This window comes from Choristoneura fumiferana, chromosome 27, assembly GCF_025370935.1.
Source record: "Choristoneura fumiferana chromosome 27, NRCan_CFum_1, whole genome shotgun sequence".
In the NCBI taxonomy this organism is placed as follows: Eukaryota; Metazoa; Arthropoda; class Insecta; order Lepidoptera; family Tortricidae; genus Choristoneura; species Choristoneura fumiferana.
In genome coordinates, this window is record NC_133498.1 from 7518791 (window position 1) to 7538685 (window position 19895).

General features: G+C 40.4%; 1 protein-coding gene and 2 pseudogenes across 4 annotated transcripts in view; 2 read left to right on the forward strand and 1 right to left on the reverse strand.

Annotated features, from left to right (window-relative positions):
• Positions 1-19895, reverse strand: part of Rbcn-3B (WD repeat-containing protein Rbcn-3B) — a 174062-nt gene that overhangs the window by 87209 nt on the left and 66958 nt on the right. The gene's annotated exons all lie outside the window — the stretch shown is intronic.
• LOC141443636 (pupal cuticle protein PCP52-like) lies at positions 4303-5309 on the forward strand (annotated as a pseudogene).
• On the forward strand, positions 11950-13011 carry LOC141443637 (pupal cuticle protein PCP52-like; annotated as a pseudogene).

Sequence of the window (19895 nt, forward strand, 5' to 3'; positions counted from 1 at the left end):
GGTTTCCTATCATACAAGCTATTATGGGACAGTAGCGACCCGAGGGTTTTCTAACACTTCGCGCCCTTGCGCCTACAACCGCGCTTTTCAACTACCAGGGAGACAGAAGCGTCAAGGGCTTACAAGCAATTTCCTACACTTCTTCATACAGCTAGTCTTTATACTATATAGCGTAATCTATGCGACCCGCGGCGCCCCTGCCACAGAATTATTACAAAGTCAACGGTTTCTCTCGCGATCCCGCGTTTACATATATTCCTACATTTCACGACGTCACATATATAACTCAATCTCCTTATGCTTAACGCTGCTCCTCGAGCTAAGCACCTAGCTGATTTCCTACCTCACTAAACTACAGGATAATAGGGAGTCATAAGGAGTATACAAGTACTTGAACTACAACTTTCTCGGGCCCTATATGCCTCCATGTTTGCGCTTCCAGCCGGATCTCCTCCACAGTATAAATCACCAGGAACGCATCACCTAACAGGAGTACTACGCCGTTTACTAAGTTCATTCGAGTGTGATAGTAATAGAGTTTGCGAAAGGTCAGAACGAGACAGACATATGGCTGTCAGTCCGACGATAAAAGAAGAATATTGCAGCTTGAATGGAGTCGCCAGAGTGCGAAAAAATAGAGTTGTAAGAGTAAGAGCGAGACAGGTGAACGACTCTGAATAATGAATGAAGAATGAAACGTAAAAGTTGATTCTAAACAATATGTAAAAGAGTTAGACCAATGAGACGCACGATACCTTCTTCTCTATCCGCTTTAATTTGTTCGTGATTATGGCCAAATCCCATGCATTTAAGGTAAATTTTACAATATGAATCACTAGGGAGGCAGCGCCTAATAGGAGAACTACCGATTTTTATTAATGAAAGTGTTAGAACGCGAAGGAAATAAAGTTCATAAAGGTTGTAATGAGATAGTCATATTAACACCGTAAGATGAATGGAAGCGAAGGTTAGTTCTAAGTTTGAATAATGTATGGGGCTGGTGAAAACGAAGAGCTTTATTGTTTTATCATCAAGTATATTATATTTCATTTGATCCATGTATTCCTTGTGGTTAAATATAGTCACCCTTCTTTTTAATGTGATCATTTAGTAAATAAATAAGCGATTAACCGAATAATAATAAGGACCAGACATGGTAAACAACAGAGGCTTATTTAATACATTGTGAACTTTGCAGTAGTTATTTAATTTTATGTTTATTTATTTATTTATTCATATATTTGTGAACGAAGCGGTACAAGGTGTCTCTTTTCCGTTTCAATCACCCCCAAATGTTTTTGTTAAGTGGAAACTGTTAACTGGAAAAAAACATTTCAACAACCTCTTTCACAAATAATGAGTCTTAATTATCACTAATTTATAANAGTAATGACACACCGTGATCAAAGCCTTTTGTTGACTATACATTTTTTGATAATAAACTATATGTCACGCTACCCATAAAGCTCGGTGTAGAAACACCGTGAGAATGGTGCGTCGTGACGAGCGCACGAACCTCTAGGCACCAAAGATCACGAGAAAGCGCTGGCGCAGACAATTGACTGTGCGACCAGGCCCTATACTACGAAGTGCAAAATTCGAACTTTCTTATCTAGCCGTCCCGCTTATACTATTAATACGAGAGTGAGAGGACGGTACGATACGAACTTCGATTTTAGAATTTCGTAGGAGCCCCCGGGCCAGTATTATGTGTGGTACTTAGTAATGATTCCTGCGACAGTATGTAGGGCAGAAAAATCAGCTTAGAGAGTAATACCTTTTTAATCCATTCCAAGATTAGTTCCATTTGAAATTTAACGTGTCCGAAGTTTAAAATTGGATATCGGTAAAAAATATTTTAGCAGAAATTATTCCCTAAGCCGACAAATACGACTTTGGTAGCAAATTAAAAAAAAACTGTAAGTATGTTTAGTTATTGTGCCATCTAACTCACGAAATCTCAGGAAATTTCAAGCCGATTCCGTAACAAATTATCCCCCAGATGTCAGCATTAGTCTTTGTTGTACAGTCGAGTTCATAAACTTGTTCGCAAAAAATTTTATCAAAAATATCTGAACACACTTCTACGCAGTTAACAACAGAGTCGTGTTCAGATATTTTTCATCAAATTTTTGCTCACAGTTTATGAGCTCGACTGTACTGTGGACTACTGGATTTCTTCTTCCACATGCTGCAGTGCGAACAAAGGGATGCGGACAACTGAGAATATAGCCCGGCTTTATCATAGTTATGACCAAATTAATAAAATGCGGTTATGCGAATATGCTAAAGATTCGCTTGGGAAATGAACTATTGCGATAAATTTTTTGGGAAGTGAATTTTGCGAAAACTATTTCGCCGAAACGGCAGTACACCAATGGACCGCTATTCTGAAGTAATCAGTAGCAATGGCTATAGATCGTCAATTCACAAAAAACGTGCGATTTTTAATTAGATCTCTGGAATGTAATATCGAACTAACTGAATCACGACCCACTGTGGAACCTTTTCGTAGAAATATTCATAGTGACCTCGCATTGCTTAACAAGGGAATTCACTGTGTCACTTACTGTGAGAACGTTCTACGATGGGTCAGGAATCAAATGGTTCGAATGTACATTAATTTTCTACACTTCGTTTTTACTGGAGGATATAGGCAGATTGCGATTACCATGGCAGAAGTCTGTCCTATACCGAAATTAAAAACACGATAACAAATAATTAACTTTGACGTTTTATGTCAGCGGTAGAGAAAAGGTTTTCTGAGCTTCCGAACCAGCGTCATAATCAGCGGCGTCTTTAGCCCATGTAGCGCCCGTGTGCAATTATTACTTTAGCGCCATCTAAGAAGCGCGCGGTCAAAATTAAATAGGTACAAATTGCCGCGTGCAATGCACACCCTGCACTATAGGTAAAGACGCCTCTGGTCATAATCACACGTGGATTGAAGGAATGAGGGCTATCGCGTGTGAATTCACCACTAGAGGCGCTAGTGTAGCGTGAGGTCTCCGAAATGTCAAATGTCATAGTTTTTGGGTGAGCTACGCGGGTTTATTTATAATTAGAATAATTTTGTGAATATTTTGCAATATCTGAAATTAATTATGGCAAATATGCGTTCCGGGGCAATGAATGTCTGTGTTTTGAGACAGTTTTGTCTTTCGGAAACCTTTGTCCTCCCTTTTTTCCGAACAAAACGGGGACTATGCAACACTGTGGCATGCTCGATATTTTTATGGTACGGTTTAAGGTGTATTTAATGTGATTTTAATCTAAACTTTGTTTTCACGCCCGTAATAACAGACTTTGAAAGCCATACTTAAAAAAATCACGCAACAGTACGCCATCTAGTGAGACAAAAAACGATAGCCCTCATTGCAATAGTAATCGCAGTTTGTATCCTGTAGAAGATATGTCAAATATTATCCGTGAATCATTAGCTATATCAATATCTAGGTTCTACGAATACGAGTATAACAAATTCCTTATTATAGTTTACACTTACTTACACACTTGTAAGTTAAGACAAAAGCCTTTGGAAATTAATGAATCCAAGGAGTTCTACAATACAATGTTCATGCAAAAGAGAAATAGCCGGTGCATTTAGTAAAAACCTTTCTAAAAATGGAATCCATGTCTTGTATATTTTTTTTGTATTTTTCAACGTAAGTACAGTCAGCATCAAAAGAAGCTGGTTACTTTTGTACTTTGTCGATTTACTGCCACGTACTTAGCCCCATACAAGATTGACATGTTAGATTGTTGTGTTAAAAAGTAACCAACAACTTTTGATACTGACCGTACGATTGACTAGTTGACACTTTGAGATGTTAACATTATAAAATAAGCTAAACCAAACAAAATACGTCCAAAACCACAGCATTATATGTTCCAAATTGAAAACATTTCTGATTTAGACACTCCACTTTATAGCCGGTTATTTTTCTAAGATTGCAAATGTTGCAATATCTAATATACCAATTTAGTCCTCCAATTGTTATATGTCATAACTTGAGATCTCTGAGTCATTTTTGAACTTGTGAAATCAAACATTTGTTTTTAAACAACGTAGGGTTAACCCATTTAGGATCTCCGGTTTTTAATTAATAACAATTCTTATTAATACAACGTAACAGTAGGAGTACACAAACATAAGAAATGTTAATAAAACATAGTCCTTTAGTTAAGTGACACCAAGGTCCACATCAAAATCAGTTCGCTGAATTGTCAAAATCACCACTTCGTTCAGACATTTCTCCCGCCCATTTTTCTGTGCGCGCGCTATAAAACGCGTCAGCGACGGCGAGACAGCATTCAGTAGCCTTCGCGCAGTCTACCACAGAAGTGCACGATGAGATTTCTGGTCAGTTTAATAATTAATCTTTTGTTGGGTTCGATCAGTGACTGTCGGGTGTGTTGTGACGCAGTGCCGTGGAACATGTGACGTGATCGTTAAGGGGCATTGGAATTCGGGAGTGCTTTCTTATTTTAATAATGTTTTTGTCTGTCACAGATTGTATCTGCCGTCCTCGCCTGCGCCACCGCAGCGCAATCGGGCCTGCTGGCGGCGCCCTACGCGCACGGGCTGGCGGCGCCCTACGGACACGGGCTGGCGTACGCCGCAGCCCCCTGGCGGTGGCGCACGCCGCGCCCGCGCTGCCCACCATCGCCCCCGGAGACCTGCACGGCGCCGCCATCGAGGCCCACGTGGAGGCTTCCGACCACGTGCGCGCGGCCGTGGACGCCACCCGCGAGCTGCACGACCAGGCCGCCGAGCTGCACGGGCAGGCCGTCAACGCCGCCGAGGACCACTCGTGGCAGGCCGTCGACGCCGTCAAGACCGCCGAGGCTCAGCTAGACGGCGCCGCCGCCGGCGCCGCGCCCGTGCTCGCTAAGCAGCTAGTGGGCCACGCCGCCCCCGGCCTGGTCGCCCACTCCGCCTACGCCGCCCCCGCCCTGGTCGGCCACGCCGCCTACGCCGCCCCCGCCCTGGCCGGCCACCAGTCCACCGTCGTGTCCCAGTCCCTGCACCAGTCGCACCCCGCCCCGGTCGTACACGCCGCTCCCCTCGTCGCCCACGCCCCCGTCGCCTACGCCGCGCACGCCGCTCCCCTGCTGGCTACTGGCTACGCTCACGGCGGCTACGCTCATGCCGGCTACGGCGCTCACGGTCTCGCTCACTGGTAGACCCGAGTAGTCATTCTTCATAGTGCCAAAAATGTACAAATACTCAAATGTTTGGAATTTAAATTAATTGTAAACAAGCAATAGAGGCGAGGATGTGTAAATAAACCAAAATAGTCAAATTACTTCTTATTCTGTTTCCTACTCCAAATATTCCAAGCCATTACCTTTCTTGCATTAAAAAGGGAGACAATTTTCCTGCTCTACTGCTCGAGATAGATTGTTACAAAGAATGTCACATTATTCAGTATAGATTGACAGAACGAATGCGATCCTATCTATTAAGTACCATGACATATGACAGGATAGGTATAACTCTGATCATTTGATCTGCCATGCTTAAATTCGAATAAAATTGTGTTTGTACGTAACTTATAAATTCTCTTAAATTCTGTGTAACTGCTGTTTTCGTCATTTATGCGATCTGTTATTTTCGGGCATCATATATGTACATACGAGTTATACATATATACATTCTTTACTGTACATAACACAAAATACAATATTTTGGTAGTCCGGAATTTTTGAGGTCTTTGCAAATGCACAAGATACAATATTTTGGCAAGCAATGCATTTTAAGAATCAGTGAATAAAATTAAATTATCACTGGAGAATCCACACATATTCAGTTTTTAACCATACCCGAAGGATCCAAATGGAAGCCTATTGCTGTCACTCATGTGTCCATCCGTCTGTCTGTCTTACAGGTTTTCGGTTAGAGCTACAGTCTTCAAATTTTTACAATATAAGCATCTAGTTTACTCAAAGCCTTACTAATTGTCAAAAAATATTTTTTAATAGCTAAAGGGTACCGCAAATAAATATTTGACCTACCCTGTCGAGTGGGGCAAAGTTATTTAGATCTCATTAAATAAACCACGGAATGGCAAGCCTCAAGAATTTTTTAATTAATAATTGACTTTACTTTATATTTTACCAACAAATAAGTAGCGATGAACCAGAAATTGATTTGGTAAGGAATTCTACAAATAATGTTTAACAGAACAAGATGTTTTAGAAAACTAAAAATCCGGACAACAAATATTTAGAGCAAGAGTTGTTTCGGTCTGGTGATAGACATGTAACTAACCCCCCCGATAAATAGTTTCTGCCCTCTCTCTACCAAGCTCAAACTAAACTCAAAGCTAAAAGTTGAAACTCCTGACTCTAAAGCTAACTGCCAATCAAATCAAAACTCCCAAGCTCAAAGCTATGACCTACCTAAGTGCAGCCTACCTATATGACTAGAGCTTATGAGTTCTACTGAGAAGTCTGAAACCTACTATATGATAGCGTGATGATTTGATTTGGCCATGTGATCGTCTAGTGGTTGTCTAGTGCCTAAATAAAATGATTGACCCTTCGTTGTGTCCGTCCTAGGTAACCCATACGGTACTTTTAGTGAAGAAGTAAAGATTGGGACGGTACGATACGAACTTCGATTTTAGAATTTCGTAGGAGCCCCCCGGGGCCAGTAAATTATGTGTAGGTACTTAGTAATGATTCCTGCGACAGTATGTAGGCCAGAAAAAAACTCAGCTAAGAGAGTAAACCTTTTTTAATCCATTCCAAGATTAGTTCCATTTGAAATTTAACGTGTCCGAAGTTTAAAACTGGATATCGGTAAAAAAATATTTAGCAGAAATTATTCCCTAAGCCGACGATAATCGACTTTGGTAGCAAATTAAAAAAAAAACTGTAAGTATGTTTAGTATTGCCATCTAACTCACGAAATCTCAGGAAATTTCAAGTCGATTCCGTAACAAATTATTCCCCCAGATGTCAGCATTAGCTTTGTTGGTACAGTCGAGTTCATAAACTTGTTAGCAAAAATTTTATCAAAAATATCTGAACACACTTCTACGCAGTTAACAATAGAGTCGTGTTCAGATATTTTTCATCAAATTTTTGCTCACAAGTTTATGAGCTCGACTGTACTGTGGACTACTGGGATTTCTTCTTCCACATGCTGCAGTGCGAACAAAGGGATGCGGACAACTGAGAATATAGCCCGGCTTTATCATAGTTATGCGATTAACGATCGGTTATGCGATTCGTAGTCGCAGTCTTGGGCGTGCGCTCGCCTTTACTGGTCATGCAACGTTTGGATCCAAATGACCTAGTCTCTACAAGTTTATTGACGCTGTCATGAAAATAACAACGTTAAGGTAACAGAGTAGGGTCTAGACTAGTCAGTCAGGTGGTTGGTATAGGGTACACAATGATTACTAGCTGCAGCCTACTGCACTATTTAGCAACCAAAGTTATCGGATTTCGGCGGAAACCATTGGATCCGTGTTTAAATTTCAATACAATTAATGTGTACAGTGCCGTAGCGTCAGATATTTTCGTGGCAAAGCCGAAGAAATGATCGCATATATCTTTCATTAGTCATGTATGTCCTGTAGTCCTATTTTGTAAATATGTTTTTTTATTTTTTTATTCGACTGGATGGCAAACGAGCAAGTGGGTCTCCTGATGGTAAGAGATCACCACCGCCCATAAACATCTGCAACACCAGGGGTATTGCAGATGCGTTGCCAACCTAGAGGACTTAGATGGGATAACTCAAGTGCCAGTAATTTCACCGGCTGTTTTACTCTCCACGCCGAAACAACAGTGCAAGCACTGATGCTTCACGGCAGGATTAGCGAGCAAGATGGTGGTAGCAATCCGGGCGGACCTTGCACAAGGTCCTACCACCTGCAAATCTACAATTACATACATCGTAAACTTAAGGTTATGCCTGAGTATGTATACCTTGGTCAGACTATACAACTCGGTAGAAACAGCTTCGAGAAAGAGGCTAATAGGCGAATACAGTTGGGCTGGGCTGCTTTCGGGAAACTTCGGCATATCTTGACGTCAGACATCCCTCAGTGCTTAAAAACGAAAGTTTTCAACCGTGCGTCCTACCAGTTTTAACCTACAAAGCCGAAACGTGGACATTGACTGTCAAAAGTAACTGTCAAAATGTATAAGCGATATTCGTATGGCGGTAATGACGCTTCGCCGCTGATGTGTACCGATAAAACAGTACCGTACCCGACTGGCTAATTTACGAACAACATACAGCCTAACGCTCTTTAAGGGTTCTACGTCACAAAACAAGGTGCATGGGTGGAGGTCAGATTGTTTGTGATACCGTAACAAAATAATTGCGATTTTCATAGTAAGTGAATAGAAACGTTGGGAGAGGAAGGCCTAGACGAACGTACCACGATCAAATCGGGAACGTTCTGAAGAAAGGTCGGGTCAGGAGTACTCTAAACCGACGTGCATGCATGAAAAGATTGATGAATGTAGAGGAAGCGAGAGTTGTATGGCCAGAATCGTAGCAAGTGGAAGGATGTAGTCTCTGCCTACCCCATTGGGAAAGAGGCGTGATTTTATGTATGTGTATGTGTGTTCATAGTAAGTTAGACTTGTGACCAGGGGGGGTTGGGTGGTTAAGACAAATGATCAAAATGAATGTGTTGTTTCTATAAGAATCATAGAATTGCAGTAGTATGTTTTTATTGAAATTATCACGGGATAGGTACTAGTCCTTCCTTTTTTACTCTTCCACGAGGAGGAAACCATGGGCATAAACTAGACTAGCGTAAAAATGAGTTTATATCAAAAATTTTGGCGTTTTGATTGCTAAGTCAGTTTAGAGTTTATTTCATAAAAAAATAGTTTATATTATCGTGTAGGTAGGTACTGCCGTTTCGCACATTTTTTTTCTCCCAAATATTTCATTTGGCAAATGTTTCATTTCCTAAGTATCAAATTTCTCCAAAACCAAAAATTATTCTCAGAATATTTTCTTATGGTTTTATAGAGCACAGGTTAGGTTTGTTTTATGAAAGTTACGAAAATAATATTTTTCGGAAAAATTTGATATTTGGGAAATTAAACATTTGCGAAAAATATTTTGTCCAAACGGCGGAGAACCTTATTTTAAAGCAGATATAATTGTGTTTAAAATGAATGTTTCGGCGTGGAGAGTAAGACAGCCGGTGAAATTACTGGCACTTGAGGTATCCCATCTTGACCTCTAGGTTGGCAACGCATCTGCAATACCCCTGGTGTTGCAGATGTTTATGGGCGGTAGTGTTTTTTTTTTACTAGGGTTCCATCCAGTCAATAAAAACAAAATAAGGGCCACCTTCCAATTTATCGGTAATAATAAAATCAAAATAACATTTTTTGTTAAAATTTTCATTTTTAATACAAGCTTTTGTGCAAACTGTACTTTGTGGTGACTGTACGTGAATTGTCATCTAAACTAATCCGTACCGAATTTCAAGTCGCAACTATTAACCGTTGAGGAGTTCCCTCCTTCGGAGACGATCTTGGCAGGACCACCAATATGTCACTACCAGATTATTATATTGTCACCAAATTTACATAAGTATGCAAAATTTCAAGTCAATCGGACTACTGGAAGTGGGTCAAATTTAGCTTTCAAGATTTGACCCAAACAAAGAATGAACAGGGCAAATTAAATAAAAGCTTGTAATTTCATTTACGTTTTTATCTGAATTATTCTGACTACATTTAATGGAAGAAAAAGTATTATTAATAATACCATTTTTTTATAACATATATTATGTACCTACCCACCTTTAGACTTAAGTAAAAAATGTACTTACTCTGCGTGATTGTAAAATGTTTTGTTGTTGTTGGTAAAATAAAGTTTTTTTTATTATTATTATTATTTTTAGACAAGGAATGTTATAAAGAATTATATTTATTAGTATTTTCGTTTTACCAATGAAACTCACGAAGCCCCTATTTTCATTAGGATAGTACCTATGTTAAATGATATTTACCGGATAACTCACGTCTTAAATCGAGTTTAGCTCGACATGTTTCGGGCAACTCCGTAGCCCTTTTTAGGAGCAACGCGTCTCGGCGGCTCAATACGTCATATTTAAGACGTGAGTCATCCGTTACAATATCATTTAATATGAGCGAGTCTCACGGTAGTTTCATGTTCAAAATAGTACCTATACTTGGAAAATTTGGTGTATGATGATAAGAGAAATGTAATTTTGTGAATAAATTAAAATAAAATAAGAGCACAATTTACAAGGTGTGGAAATAATTTTCTATACTTGCAAAGTATATGTAAACTTCATATTTTTTGTATAGAATTTGCAACTTCCTAAAAACTATATTACTGATAATTGAAATTATTACTTCCGTACTCCAAGCAGCAAGCGTATCAGGAAGAAATAAGCGAATCGAAAATATCACTTCCTGGCAACCACACACGGACATACTAATAATATCTATATCTAAAATCCTTTTTGCACGAATGATAAATCGGTCATGATAATACTACATAGAGTTGGCATTTTTTTAATAGGAGATTTTATTTGTTTTTTAAAGGAGTGATTTGTTTTTGTGCATATTGTAAGTATGTAAATTGTCATTTACACTAGATATATCCGTACGAAGTTCCAAGTCGATGCCATTAACAGATGAATAGTTCCATATTGCGGGGACGATCCTGGCTGGACCACCAGAATTTCACCAGTAATAGTATATTGTATTCTCTTCAAAATTTCCTCCCACTCGTATAATATGTCAAGTTTCAGATCAATCGGATAGCAGGAAGTGGTCGAAAAATGATTTGCAATTTTTTTTATGTAGCTTGTAATATGACTCACTGTTGAGCAAAGGCCTCCCCATTCCACCACCACTCTTCCCTGTCCTGGGCATGCACCTGCTACTCGAGCTGAAAAACGCTCAGGTCGTCCCGCCATCTCTAGGGTCTATCTCTGCTGCTTTGGCCATCCCTCGAAACCCATATGAGTATTGCATTAGCAAATTAAGTTTAAAAAATGTACCTCGTTGAGTTTCTAGCCGGATTCTTCTCAACAGAGGTTTTTTCGAACCGGTGGTAGATTTTTTTTGACATTCATATGTGCTTGTTACCCAAATTGAATAAAGATATTTTGACTTTGACTTTGATTCCTTGTCCACATTAGGCTTGTTCGGGAACAACAGCCAAACTGTTAGATAAGTTAGTAATCACATTAAGGGGCTGTTTCACCACTGAAGATTGATGGTAGTCTTAACTGACGGTTAAATGTGATGCCGTCTCTATTTGTTTTGTTCGAATAGACGGAGACGGCATCACATTTAACCGTCAGTTAAAACAGCCCCTAAATGTCATAAACATTTAATGATTTTATTATCACGTCATTACATCTTAAAGCAAAGGAAACTATTTGAATCTGCACTGCCATAAGTTAACTATAAATACCGATTAAACTTAACTGTGATATAATTTGCTTACGGTCCTTTATAACTTGGTCTTGGCCTTGTTTGAAGTTAATGACGCAACTGGCCCTTATTCTACTTTGAGGCTGTAATAATAATTTAAAAACCGTTGTTCCAGAAAACCTAAGAAAAACTTTTGACAATATCTGTAGAAAAAACGAATAAAACATTGACCTGGTAAAATCGAGGCACTGCCTACATAAAGCGGCCAAAAAGCAAAACGCAACATAAATGAAAAAAAATCGTAGTAACTACACTCCCGATAAAACTGGTCGCATTGAACGATTCAATAGGACAATCGAATACCGAAATAAAAGCTCGCGCATTCCAATTCAAATAATCTGTGGATGAATTCTTTTTAAAAAGTAACATACGGTTTTCATCACGGTCAAGTCGTAGACAACGTGCTGGACGCAAAATCTGTCAAAACCTCAAGCTTCCTGCACCCTTCCCGCCCTTGAGAGCAGGCCACTTACTTTTTTCACGCGTTCCGTTTCGCGCGCGGCGCGCGGTATAAATAGCGTCCGCAGCGAAATGAGAGCAATCAGTAGCCTTCGAGCAGTCTACCACAGAAGTGCACGATGAGATTTCTGGTCAGTTTAATAATTAATCTTTTGTTGGGTTCGATCAGTGACTAGTCGGGTGTGTTGTGACGCAGTGCCCTGGAACATGTGACGTGATCGTTAAGGGGCATTGGAACTTGGGAGTGCTTTCTTATTTTAATAATGTTTTTGTCTGCCACAGATTGTATCTGCCGTCCTCGCCTGCGCCACCGCAGCGCCCTCGGGCCTGCTGGCGGCGCCCTACGCGCACGGGCTCGCGGCGCCCTACGGGCACGGGCTGGCGGCGCCCTACGGACACGGGCTGGCGTACGCCGCAGCCCCCTGGCGGTGGCGCACGCCGCGCCCGCGCTGCCCACCATCTCCCCCGGAGACCTGCACGGCGCCGCCATCGAGGCCCACGTTGAGGCTTCCGACCATGTGCGCGCGGCCGTGGACGCCACCCGCGAGCTGCACGACCAGGCCGCCGAGCTGCACGGGCAGGCCGTCAACGCCGCCGAGGACCACTCGTGGCAGGCCGTCGACGCCGTCAAGACCGCCGAGGCTCAGCTGGACGGCGCCGCCGCCGGCGCCGCGCCCGTGCTCGCTAAGCAGCTAGTGGGCCACGCCGCCCCCGGCCTGGTCGCCCACTCCGCCTACGCCGCCCCCGCCCTGGTCGGCCACGCCGCCTACGCCGCCCCCGCCCTGGCCGGCCACCAGTCCACCGTCGTGTCCCAGTCCCTGCACCAGTCGCACCCCGCCCCGGTCGTACACGCCGCTCCCCTCATCGCCCACGCCCCCGTCGCCTACGCCGCGCACGCCGCTCCCGTCGCCTACGCCGCGCATGCCGGCTACGGTCATGGGCTTTCCCATTGGTAAACTGTGATAGTATATTAAATACCAAAAAATGTCTAATACTCAATTGTTTGGAATGTAAATTAATAAAACAAAAAAAAAACAGGCAATAGAGGCGAGGATGTGTGAATAAACGATAAAGTATTTTATACCAACACTTATACCGTTTCATTTACCCTTGGCGGTTTGATAGGGACATCGAAAATTGATATTAATGCATGCATCGATAAAGGCTTGTCGCTGTCAATCACTGTTGACTGTTAAGGAAAAGCAGGGTCTTTGTTTGACTCGTTCAAGTTTATTCTGAAAATAGACCTTTCACTTCAGCCTTATGGTCTCATACCAGTCTCGGTAACAAAAAACTTGCCACCGTCGCGACATATCCAAGTAAATAATTAATTGATCACGCCACGAGAAGCGGAAGTCGAAAATGTAGGACCTTGAACGTGAATTCCTTCGCGTACCTATCGAAATTTAAAAAAATAGATCACGGAATTAGAGTGGCCATTATAAAAAACCTTCATACGTTCGGTATTTGAAATAAATAAAACATGGGCTGTACGGAAGTGATGCTTCGCCATTTCGTTGTTTATTAAATTACATTATGTTTTCAATGTCAATGGATATCAATTAATAAGCTTTAAATGTGTAGACGGGATTACGAAATAAGTAATTAAAAATAATTTGTTACCTGCTAGAAGTATCTAGTTACGGCATTGAACTATGTAAACTGTAAGTGCAATATTTTCGACAAATATAAACAACTTAGATGAATGATTGGTCTCGCGCGCTCGCTCGAGCGCAATCATTCATCTAAGATAAACAACTAATATAAAGACTGTAATACGTTGGAGCTATCTTAAAAATCAGCAATCAAAGCAACTTTAGGAACTTAAGAAAGGGCTACGTATGTAGATAAGTACATTATTATGGCACATAATGGACACATGGATGAATAATACGTGCCTATGTTCCCGGGTCTTGGACGTTTAATTTGTGCTTAAGTACTTATTTATTCATATAAGTACGTTTATCCGTTGCCTAGGTCCCATGATATTTATTTATTATTATATGTATAATACCTAAACAACCACATTGGCTGACATGTATAAAATAAAGCTGATTCCACGGCACCATGACACCAAAATTGTCTGATTAAATATTAATCATGTTAATAAGTTTTATACACGTTTTTGTCTCCATAGACACATTGAGGTTACTGATTGGCACTTTAACGATAAAATTTACACTGAGGATAGTAATTGCAAATTTAATTACGTTTGCGTCAATAAATACATCAAAACTAGCTTTCGGTAAAGCTAGCAAATTAGTTACTGCTTCGGAGCCACTTTTAGCAATTTTAGGTTTAAAATTTGTCGAAATCGGTACAATAGTGACAGGTTGCTAGCCTGTCGCCTAGGTTCGGCCGGTACCTAAGAAAAAAAAATCGGCAAAATCAAAAGTAGACGAATGTAAAGAAAAAAATATTAACTGTTTTTTAAGAATACAGATATGTGAGAAACGCATGTTTTAAATATATGGGTGAACATGAGCAATAAAAAATATAAACAAAAATATTTTATCCCAGACTCTAAGACCTAGAGAACCCTCTCTACCCGAGTTAGGGTAGCAGTTTTTTCCATTGTTTCGCAGTGCGAACTACGGGGGTAGATAACTGGTATAGTAGTATATTGAGGAAATTTTAGTGCTTTGAATCTACAAACATGTTGTCGTGATTTTGCTAACCGTATCAAAGTATATTAAGCATAGCCTTGGAGATATCCTGTTTGTATTTCAAATATAACTTGATACATTACGTATAGCGTTCCCTTTTACGCGACCGGTGATAGCACGGTATCGAATGTCACAAGTACCTCAAATACCTGTATAGTTACAAGTATCTGTTAGTTAGGTACTTTAAATATAAATGGGTTTACAGATGTACAGTCGAGTTCGAGTTCTTAAACTTCTGAGCAAAAATTCGATCACGATCTACGCCTTAACAATAGCACAGTATAACAAGTTTTCCCTACAGTAGGCCGACGCCTTTGAAGTTGAGCGATACCGCAGCCTGTAGAGGTATTTACGCAAGTAAGGAAGGGTTGTCACAAATTTAAAATTTCGAAAGTAGATGTCTTTTACGAATCGGTACATATTGGTATTGCGAAATTATATAAAACAAAATAATTTAGGGATGGCATACTTACTAGAGGGAAGAAGTATCAAAATAGACTATTTTTGAAATAAAAAAAACTATTTTTTTTCTACAAAATATACTTTCGTATATTGACAAATACTTTCGGTTTCTAGACTTAATGGACTTAAAGTTCCTGTTATTGAATTTAATTATATAAAAATAAATAAATATAATAAATAAATAGATGAAATCTTAGTTCCTTATTTATGCGAGATGAATATTTGCACGCACTCACAGTACATGTCGTATGCACCATAATAAATTTTATTATAATTTAAATGTAAAAAAAAACGCGATAGCCCTAGAAGACTTGTCCAGTCACCAGCACCAATATCTGACACAAGCGTGCATAAATATCTGATACGACTCTATTTCTAGGGCCGGAAGGACGTGTCAGATATTTTTGCTCGCTCCGCTGTGGCAGATATTAATGCTGGTGACTGTCCCAAGCTACTAAGAACGGCGAAGTATGCAGCTGGGGCTCCTCCCACCCGCGTCTCACCCCTCACGCCTCGCACGATTGCTCTGTCTCGACGTCTCCGTCGGATTACTTAGGGAAACTTGTTATACTGTGACAATAGAGTCGCGTTCACATATTTTTGATCAAACTTTTGCTCAGAAGTTTAAGAACACGATTGTACATTTGTAGTGAATAATGTTTTTCCATCGTATTTTGCTATCTCATATAAGCTTACCGAAGTTTACTGAAGCTATTTGAGGAAGAAAGATAAATACGAATTTATTAGTGTCACAAGAGAGCAAGTGATGTACAGTCACCAGCATTAATATCTGCCACAGCGGAGCGTGCAAAAATATCTGACACGTCCTTCCGGCCCTAGAAATAGAGTCGTATCAGATATTAATGCACGCTTGTTGTGTCAGATATTGGTGCTGGTGACTGTACTTACGGCGAGGGTGGTAAATAGATAAGTGATCACTTTTGTACCTTGTCACTTTAACGTCATGTTTGAAAAGCCATACGAAATTGTGTAACGACTGAAAGCGACAAGGTCCTGAGCATGGTTTACGGTTGTGTTGATCTGAAGATGAGCTCTGGTTGTGTCCGAAACGCGTCAGTGTAGTGTGGTGGTGATAGATGGGTTTTGATATGTGTGTGTTCTTACAGTGTGGAGGTGGAGGAACTGCATGAACACGCATATCTTGCATAAACTTAGCAATATGACAGACGCAACAACAATCACACGAAAATTCTGCGTAAAATCAACGCCTGAAAGAAACATAACACATAATTAACCGCATTGCAAAACTTCGCCTCACAAAGGTACAGGAACTAAGGGTTTACGCAAACTGACGCGGTTTGCACGGAGCATGGATGCCTATTGACAAATCGTCACTACTTTGAAAAAATCTCGTATCTAAAATCAATATGTCAACAAAATTGAACCTTGACGTAATGTTCATAAAGTTCACTTGAAAAAAATAACTATTTTGAGGTACGCGTTTTTTTTAAAGTAGTGACGAAATGCGACGGGTTGTACCTGCGCCCGCGCCAGCTAGCGTTGGCACTAAGACAATCGGTAGTCTCAGAACTCTCAGATCACATTCAGGTCTTAATGATCTCAGGTCAGCTGGATTGCGTATAATTCGGCGCGAGAGTGCTCAAGTAGCAGAGCAGTTGGTTCGATTTGTCGCCGCTAGATGGCGCTGATTTCCGTTATGAAAACAGTTTCTACGTTAACCTAGGCACAGGCCTCCTCTCAGAATGAGAGGGCTTGGGCCGTAGTTCCCACGCGGGCCCAGTGCGGCTTGGGAACTACACACACACCATTGAATTGCTTCGCCGATTGGTGCAGGATTCCTCACGATGTTTTCCTTCACCGAAAAGCTCGTGGTAAATTTCAAATGTATGAATTTTGAAAAACTCAGAGGTGCGAGCCGGGGTTTGTACCCAATGATCCCCTGTTTGAAAGGCCATAGGGCAAAAACTCAGCCACCACGGCTTTCTTCTTTATCTAATCTAGTTCTTTATTAAAACTTATAAGTTACTTAGTTGTTTATAAACCTACATTTGACTAGAAATTTTTCATGTCATACCTACTTAAGTAAATCTGGTGACAGTAAAATAAACTGGCAGAGACATTCCGGTAGTCCGGCTAGGATCGTCTCCACAGGACGGTACTCCTCAAGGGTAATGGCATCGACTTGAAATTTGGTATGTACCTACGGAAATTTAGTTTCGATGACAAATAATGACATGACAATGCAAGTCCAGTCAACAAAAAGTACAGGCAGCAAGAAAGCTTGTATTAAAAGTGAAAATCTTAACAAAAACTTATTTTTATTCCAAACGCGATGTATTCTAGAAAGAGTGTATTCGCGCGATTAACCTACCTACTCGAATGACTAATCAAAAAAAAAATAGGAATGGATCTATCCATCGAAGGACAATTTTGCCAGTGTCTAGTGGATTTTGCTGCTGGACGGCAAAAAATTCTAGAAAACGAAGTTCAACGAACCAGGGGGGCTACTACGAAATTCGAAGTTCGCCTCGTACCGTCCCTCTCACTCACGTATTAAATAACATAAGCGTCAGCGGGACGGCAAGATACGAAGTTCTAATTTTGCATTACGTTGTCGACGCACCGAAGTTCAAGTTCAGAAAGTAAAACTTGCAGCACAAGTTGCGTGAGTGATGACTTCGTTTGAGTGCAGTTTCTGTGGCCGACTTTAGTTGAATGGAATATATTTTTATGGGTGGGCAAAACATAAAGTGGGCAAATGAGCGAGTGAGATCCCTGATAAAATATGCACATCCGTTGATATCCACAACCTCAGTTGCATTGCCATAAAGCTTAAAAAGCTTAATTTTTGCTTGACTTAAGATGTATATTTCAGTTAATGGCAAGGCGAAATCATTATACTATTTTCCATTTTCAAGTTTCCGACGACCACGGCTACTCTGTCAGGAGTGTAGCTACTAAGAAGAACAATGGCTCAAAGCAAGATCTGTAATAAAGTCAACGGCCTCAAACAGGTGAACTTTCCTACAAAAGCGAATCGCTTTTAACTTATTCGAGACAATAAAATGGTGTTAACCTTTCCAGTTCTTTATGGATATAGTTAATTGCACCGAATAAAAACAAACTTAAGACATTCCAAGAAAACGGCGCCACTGTGCTGTTTTCCTACACTTTATAAGCGATATAATTAGTTCACGCTTTTTCCGCAAGTAAAATAAATTGGTAAGAAATGAGTTCAATACAAACTTATTTTTGCAAGCCAGCGCGGCGCTACTATGTACGGAAATGCTATGGGGGAATTTTAGTTCATGTTTTGCCCACCAGCAATAACTTTGCAGTTACCTTGCCACAATTTTGTAGCTTGACATTTAAGTCTGGGACTGCAAGTGTTTCGTCTTGAATTATATTACTAGGGCGGAAAAACAGAGTTTCTCTAGTTTCTTTCACCAGGTTAGACCAATTCTAGATGCACGGCAGTGTCGCAGCCACGTTAATACACTATCTATTTTGGCCCACTTTTGCCCACCCAATAAATAATCATCACGAAACAATTGACATCAACATAGTCCCAAAGTAAGCAAAACTTGTGTTATGGGTTCTAAGCAACGAATAAACATACTTTGAAATGAAATGAAATGAAATATTTATTTGCTTTAGCACTATGTGGATACTTAAATAGATATACATACTTAATACATAATAAACACCCAAGATTCGAGAACAAACATGTTTTTCATACAAATATCTGCCCCGACTGGGAATCGAACCCGAGACCAATAACTTTAAATCTATTTCCCAGGTCCACTATTATAATAATTAATCAAACAGAGACGGCACCACAGATATGTCACTTAAAATTTATCAATGAATGGTGGCCCGAAGTATTGTGTATGTGTCCTCACGTACGTCACCATGGAACCGGGAAGATATTACGATTTTCCTCGTTAATTAATGCGACGTCACTATGACATTTACTGTGAAATGGTCCCATGGTAGCTGCATGAAAGTCTTTGACCGTACCTACTTATAATATTAACACTAAGAACAAACGCCGAATGTGTTTTAAAAAGCACAGTTTTAACGTGCCGTCCAAACCGCTTGCTTCTATTCCATGATAACAACATTTTGACGACCGAATGGCCAAGTGGTTAGAGATCCTGACTACGTAGCTTGAGGTCCCATCTTCGATTCCCTGCCGGGGCATATATTTGTATGAATAATACGAATGATTGTTCTCGGGTCTTGGATGTTCAATATGTATTTAAGTATGTATTTATCTGTATAAGTATGTTTATCAGTTGCCTAGTATCCATAGCTTTGCTTAGTTTGGGACTAGGTCAATTGGTGTCAGTCAAGTGTCGCATGATATTTATTTATTTATTTTTTTGATCATCATCATCATCATCATATCAGCCATAGACCGTCCACTGTTGGACGTAGGCCTCCCCCATAGCAAGGGTGGATCCACCGTTGTGGGCACGATGGGCATGCCCACAACCCTAATATTTTATAATTAAGATTGGTTTTTGGAATTTTTGTGTATTTTTTATTTCAATTCCAAATTTTTTGTTAGTTTTACGGTCATCCCGTAACCCATATCGAAAATACAAACTGAAATATAGATGCATAGAAAAATCTTAATTTGATTGCTTACTAACGACATCTCTTGTCCGGGAGAGCGGTTAGTTCCAATGGGGTGCTGATAGTTTCTCGATGGGGGCTACAGCATAGATTTCGCTAGTGTCGCTGCTTAAGTGACTAAATAAGAAAACAAACAAGCTGAGATATGTGGTGCATAGGAGAAATTCGTGTCTGTATCACTGTCCAGTGGTGGTCTAGGTGTATAGCACGTGGCACGGAATG